Here is a 7500-nt window from a genome sequence, read left to right as displayed (position 1 = left end):
TTCCAATCTTTCTCAAGAAACAATGTCAGCACAATCACTTTCCGTCAGGAGCTATATTTTTCGGGTTTCCGTGGCCGAGCAGTTTGTCGGTCCAATTGTAACCCAGCTATAATAAAGCCCTTTTAGTTGAATGGTAGCCCTTAAATGGGTGCTGCCCCTTTAAGAAAACCGCGGCAGTTTTCGGCAATCTGTCGAAGCTATTTCCCGCAATAGCAGCTGATTTATGGCAAAAACGGCAAGTTTATGTTGAAAAGCATAGACAGGAGGGCACGAGGCTCAGATAGCTTGGAGAGGGGGGAAGGAGAGGTTTGATATACTGCAGCCAGCCCCAGCTACCTTCATACCCTTTATTCTGTTTATTGATTCTCCTGCTAGATTCTCCTGCTAGGCTGGCAGGGCGCTCAGCTTATGTTACTTTGACCGGCTTCAGCAACGCGCGAGAGGCACGTTGGAGGGAGAGATCGAGAAAGAGAGAGAGATGTTGGTCACGACCGTCTTTAGCCTGCATCGGAGCACTTAAGTACACCGCTTAACACACTGAATTTTTTTTTATTGGGTACCCAAATACATATTTTTTTTTACACCAACGTTCAGAGTCCAAGGACGGTTCGCATATTATTATTTTTTTTGGACATTCCCAGCGACCATTTTCTAAGGACTGTGCAAGAGAAATCTCAAGGTTCAGTGTTCAAGTTCAGAACTACTTACCTATTTCAACCTATTTCACATGTGTTTAGATCACATTTATAAATGTGAATTTGTGCACATTTTATATTTTCTTTTCATGAATGTCATTGCAAATGATATGTCAGTACAACTCAACGCAAATCCTTCATAAGATGAAAGAAACGCTCCAGTCCAGTAACATTTAGACTTATTGGACCTAGGTAGTACACTGCTACCAGACCCTAAATAAATTCCTTTCAATTCAAGCGTGTCATATGTTTCTGTGGTCATTTGAACTTAATTAAATTTTAATTTAGATTAAAGAATTGTACGCTTGGTTACATAGAGGAAAAATGGCGCCCGAACAGGGACTGGAGTGTTTCTGATTTTTTTTTTCTGAATTTCATAGTGGTAGTAATTTTAGAAGTTGGTAAAATGGAGCTTTGTGAACAGTATGAGTTTGATCCAGAACGTACCATCATACTAAAAGGTGACATGGCAAGGGTCAGTTTAGAAAAGGTGCAAAAAGTGTTCGATCTACTAGACCATGTCGTTAAGATTCAGCATATTGATGTACAGTTCAGTACTATTTTATGCCAATTTAGTGAGTGTGTAACTCCAATGCTATTAGGGGCAGAGCATCCAGATGGTAGTGGTTCTCAGTGGGAGGTTATTCAGCTAGAAGAGTACTGCCCAGACAAAATAGAGACAACCCCAAAAAGTGAAAAGCTAGTTCCGTTAGCTCGTGTCATTGATGATATGACAGTCAATTTTAGAGAGAGAATTGAAGAGCTAGCCACCACCTACAAAGTCAGTCCTGTTAACCTGGGCCAGAAAGCCATGGGATATATGAGTGGGAGCAAAGAGCACAAAATTAGCCCTTTAACCTCAACTCCTGCCCCTCGTCACCGACAAGACTCACTTTCTGATGCAGCTGGTGGCGTCCCCAGTGAAGTAAAACGTCCCTCAGTCACACAAGTGCCTAATGCGGACTCCTCATTTGTAATTCCTATGCCAGCTGAAGCTCATCGCGTCCTAGTGGAACATATAGTCAAGCACGATTCTCAGACCTATACTGCCACCCCACAAGAGCTACCATCCTTCTCCGGTAATGTCCCTAAACCCCATACTGAGACCGACTTCAGCACATGGCAGCTTCGTGCCAAACAGGTGCTAAAAGATTCCAGTCTGAGTGAGAACCAGAAGCGTAGTGCCCTACTTAACAGTCTAGTTTCCCCAGCTTTGAATGTGGCATTACGTATCGGTTTACAGGCTGCCCCAAGTGCCTATCTGCAGGAGCTGGACAATGCTTATGGAAATGTCACCGGAGGCGAGGAGCTCTACATCCAGTTCTTGGAAACGCACCAGAACAGCGGTGAGAGAGTTAGCGAGTACCTTCGCCGTCTGCAGACTTTGCTGCAAGAAGTCATAGAGAGAAATGGTGTGACAAAAAGAGATGCTGATTCTCAGTTGTTGAAGCAGTTTCTTAGAGGCTGTTGGGATGATCATTTAATATCCACTCTTCACTTAAAAGATCTTATGGATGATCCAGCTAAAAGCATTCCCACGTTCTCTGAGCTGGTACTCAAGATCAGAACTTACGAGAAAGAAAGTCATCTCAAGGAGATGAGAAGAAAGAGACACTTGGGAGTAACATCAACCAAAGTTCACACTAAAACCCACATGACTCATGAGGAGCTCAAGGTTTCCCGCAGCGACACCTCCACTCTCGATGCTTTCTCGAGAGCACAGTTAGAAGAACGAATAAGACAGCTGGAAGCTGAAATTAAAAGAAAGGCATCTGCACCGAATTTTCAGCATGTCAGAAATGAGAAACCCAGTTACAGAACTTCACAAAATACCAAAAGCATTAAGACTGCTCCTGTTGTTCCTGCAGAAAAGGACACTAACGTTGGGAGGTTCTGTTACAACTGTGGTGAGAATTCTCATCTACTGCCTCAGTGTGCCAATCCAGCTAATGCTGTCCTAGTGCAAAGCAAATTGTGCGAGAGACATCGAAGTAGACAAAACCGACAGCAAGCTGCAGAATGTCATATGCCTTTAAACATGTAAGAGCTCCTGCTGAGGAACGAGCAGGGGCTCAGAATCAAACTAGTTCCCAGAGCGACTGTATGTCTGGACTGTCACCAACTGCAGAAGCATCCACGCAGGTCCCAGAAGGTCTCATTGGGGATGTCTGTGACGGAGTTGCTTGGCTAGATGGGGCACAGTGCCACTGTTTAATAGACTCGGGTTCACAAGTAACAATCGTATGCCAGTCCTTTTATTACCGACATTTAGCACACCGTGAGCTGTTCTCTATAGGTAGTGTTCTAAATATTGAAGGTGCAGCTGGACAAAAAGTTCCCTATTTAGGGTATGTGGAGGTGGAGGTTCGGTTTTCTCAGAATGCATGTGGCACAGGTCAGCGCTTCAACACACTAGTTTTAGTGAGCCCAGACCAGTCATACAATGCAAAGTTTCCTCTGCTGGTTGGCACCAATGTCTTGCGTCAATTAACACGGCACTGTATAAAAGAAGGTGGAACGCAGTTTCTCAAAACTTTACCTATTCAGACCAGTTGGGCCATGGCATATGCAGATTATCGCGAGAAGTCGAAACCTAAGACACAGAGCGCCCACGTCATGCACATAATGCTTAGTAGTAAAGCGCCAGTTCACCTGAAACAAGGTGAGGTGAGTATGTTGAAGGGCACGTGTCCATCAAAGCCTCATCATGAAAAGTTCCAAGCTCTTGTCAGCAGCTCAGAGGAAATTCACGCTCCTGGAGGCCTCATAGTCTATGAGCAAATAGTGGATGTGCAACCCGAATCTCATGGCAAGGTTGAGCTCCTGGTGAAGAATGTCTCCCATCATGACATCACTCTATCTCCAAAAACAGTTATTGCAGCAGGATCACCCATTGACTGGGCTATCCCTATTGCAGCAAATGCTCTAGATAATTCCCACAAGGTCTCGACGTCTCAGATCCATTCTCTGCTAGTCTCTCCAACTGAGAGGGCGGCTCCTGTCCATGAGTCCCTTGAGTTAGACTTCAGTAACAGCCCCATAAGTCCACAGCTTAAACAGCAAATACAAGCCAGAATATTAGAAGAAGTTCCGCAAGCCTTTTCTAGAAATGATCTTGATGTTGGCACAGCTTCTGGTGTCAGGCATCGTATAGAACTAGAGCCACATGTGCCCTTCAAAGAAAGAACAAGGCGTGTCTCACCAGCTGACTTCAATGACCTAAAGAAACATTTGCAGGATCTTTTAGCAGCTGGCATCATTGAAGAATCCGCAAGTCCCTATGCATCTCCAATTGTGCTTGTAAGAAAGAAAAATGGAGAACTGAGGATGGTCGTGGATTACAGAAAATTAAATACTTTCACTAAGAAAGATGCATATCCACTACCTCGTATAGAGGAGACGTTTACCTTACTGTCTGGTTCCAAATGGTTCAGTGTCCTTGACCTCAAGAGTGGATACTATCAGCTCGAGGTTGAGCCCTCTGATCGGCCAAAGACAGCCTTCACAACCCCGTTTGGGACATGGCAATTTCGGCGGATGCCACAAGGTCTGACAAACTCCCCAGCCACCTTTCAACGCACAATGGAGAGAGTGATGGAGGGAATGAACCTCCAGGAAGTCATCACTTTCCTGGATGATCTTATAATTTTCTCTAGCACATTGGAGGAGCATGAAGATAGATTGATGAAAGTGCTGAAACGCATTTCAGATTTTGGACTCAAACTATCTCCCTCCAAATGCAGATTTTTCCAAACATCTGTAAGGTACCTGGGACATGTGATTTCTTCACAAGGAATTCAGCCTGACCCTGATAAGGTTGCAGCTATCAAAACATGGCCTTGCCCGCAGACAGTTCGTGAGCTTAGGTCCTTCCTTGGATTTACTGGATATTATCGCAGATTTGTTCGAAATTACGCCAGAATGGTCAGACCTCTCAATGATTTACTGAAAGGTGAATATGCCTCCAGAAACAAGCGTCCTTGTTATGGGCCACGAGCAAAGTCACCCTCACTAAAAGACCAGTGGACTGATAGCTGTCAGGCAGCTTTTGAGTCAATTGTTGATAAACTCACTTCAGCACCCATTCTTGGATTTGCAGACTGGCGTCTCCCTTATGTGCTGCACACAGACGCGAGCACCACAGGACTAGGGGCAGTCTTGTATCAGATTCAAGATGGTCAAACCCGTGTAGTAGCCTATGCCAGTCGAGGGCTTTCCAAAAGTGAGAGAAACTATCCAGCCCACAAACTAGAGTTTCTTGCTCTTAAGTGGGCAGTCAGTGAGAAGTTTCATGATTATTTGTATGGGGCTGAGTTCAAAGTGCTAACAGACAACAACCCCCTGACTTATGTTCTGACGAGCGCAAAGCTTGATGCCACCAGTCACAGATGGCTTGCTGCACTGTCCATTTACAACTTTGACATACATTACAGATCTGGTCTGCATAATGCTGATGCTGATGGGCTTTCTCGGAGGCCTTATGGACAACTGGAAGAGGATGAGGAGTCAGAAGAGCTGAGTGAAAAGGTATCCCGGTTGTTAAACTGTGCGAGCCCATGCACAGACAACTTCAATGTTTTTGATGAGGAGGCAGTGAGTACTCTGTGTATGTATCACAGTGTTTCCCAAGAGACAAGTGCGTCTGACAAGAGTGGAGTCCCTGCAGTAGAAACACTGCTATGTGGAGAGGGAGCCGTACCCGATGATCTGGAGGATCCTGCTCTGTGGCCAGGTCAAGAAACCATCCCAGGAATGTCTATGGAGGACTGGCACCAACTGCAGAGAAAAGACAGTAGCTTAGCCTGCATCATGGACATTTTGGAGGGCAAAATTGACAAAGAGACTTCGGATGTGAGGCTGCGAGAGCCTGAGACTGTGCTACTGTTAAGGGAAAAGTCAAAACTAGTATTACGGGATGGAGTGTTGCACCGTAAAGTCTTTGATCAGAGTGGGGAGGCTTTTCATCAGCTGGTCCTGCCAAGCAGTCACAGGGAGAGAGCTTTTCATGGTGTCCATAGTGAAACCGGTCACATGGGTATAGAGAGAACTGTAGAACTTGCAAGAGCAAGGTTTTACTGGCCAAAAATGGCTCAGTATATTGAAGCAAAGTGCAAAGCTTGTGAGAGGTGTGTAAGGAGGAAGGCCAGAGCCCAGAAGGCAGCCAAGCTTGTTAACATCAAAGTTGCTGCCCCACTCGAGCTTGTTTGTATGGACTTTCTGAGTTTAGAACCTGATTCAGGAGACACTCGTAATATTTTGGTCATAACAGATTATTTTACAAAATACTCACAGGCTTATCCTACAAAAGATCAAACAGCAAGAACAGTAGCCAAGGTGTTGTGGGAAAATTTCATTAGCAATTATGGCTTTCCACGCAGATTGCATAGCGATCAAGGAGCTAGTTTTGAGTCGGAAGTAGTGACAGAGCTGTGTACGCTGTCTGGGATCAAGTCTAGCACCACCCCTGTACCATCCCAGGGGTAACCCTGTCGAGAGGTTCAACAGGACTCTCCTCGATTTGTTGGGAACCCTGGAGGATAGGAAAAAGGAGGAATGGAGGAAATATGTCCGACCCCTCGTACATGCATATAACTGTACGAGAAATGATACGACTGGGGAAGCACCCTTTCTTCTTATGTTTGGTCGGCAGCCACGCCTCCCAATAGATCTTTGCTTTGGTATCAGCCCCAGAGGCCATAATCCCAGGACACATTCTCAGTATGTGCGTGAGCTAAAGAACAGACTCAGACATGCCTATAACCTTGCATCTCGAAATGCTGAGAAAAGACAAGCACTAAACAAGCGACGCTGGGATTCCACTGTGACTGCCATGCCACTGGAAGTGGGCGACAGGGTCCTCGTGAGAAATTTGAGCCTTAGAAAGAAGCACAAGATTTCTGACCGGTGGGAATCTGCTGTTCATATTGTCGTCAAACAGCCTGATGAAAACATTCCAGTATATGTGGTGAGAGCAGAGGATGGAGGAGGTAGAGAACGGGTCCTTCATCGAGACTTGCTGCTGCCATGTGGGTTTTTACCTGTGAAATTGGAAGCTGAAGGACAGAATCAGGGGTGTAAAACACCGGTTCAAGATCCTACAAGATGTAGAGACGGGATACTAGAATCCTCAACCATTTCTGAAGCACGTGAGAACAGTGATGCACCTTGCATGTGGTCCCAAGAACTGGAGGGTACTCCACCAGTTGAACAAACTGTATCTCCATTTAAGAGCTCTTTAAATCCCGAAGCTCAAGATTTTGCAATAGATTCCCCAGAGCTGTCTGACACTGACATTGTGGCAAGTCCAACACTTAAACAAAGTAGGCCCCAGAGGCGACGCCTGCCCCCCAATTATCTTAGAGATTACCATGTTGGGTCCCTAGTGGGTTGTAGACAACATAATGTTAGCTCACCTTCACTGCTCTATAGTTTTTTAATTTCTTTGCAGGAGCAGATAGCAGCATTGATACAAGGTGTAGTTCCTGTACATGACGAGGACGTCATATTTTAAGCAGGGGAGGATGTAACCCAGCTATAATAAAGCCCTTTTAGTTGAATGGTAGCCCTTAAATGGGTGCTGCCCCTTTAAGAAAACCGCGGCAGTTTTCGGCAATCTGTCGAAGCTATTTCCCGCAATAGCAGCTGATTTATGGCAAAAACGGCAAGTTTATGTTGAAAAGCATAGACAGGAGAGCACGAGGCTCAGATAGCTTGGAGAGGGGGGAAGGAGAGGTTTGATATACTGCAGCCAGCCCCAGCTACCTTCATACCCTTTATTCTGTTTATTGATTCTCCTGCTAGGTGA

Source organism: Salminus brasiliensis, chromosome 6 (genome assembly GCF_030463535.1).
Source record: "Salminus brasiliensis chromosome 6, fSalBra1.hap2, whole genome shotgun sequence".
NCBI lineage: Eukaryota > Metazoa > Chordata > Actinopteri > Characiformes > Bryconidae > Salminus > Salminus brasiliensis.
This window is presented reverse-complemented; position numbering follows the sequence as displayed.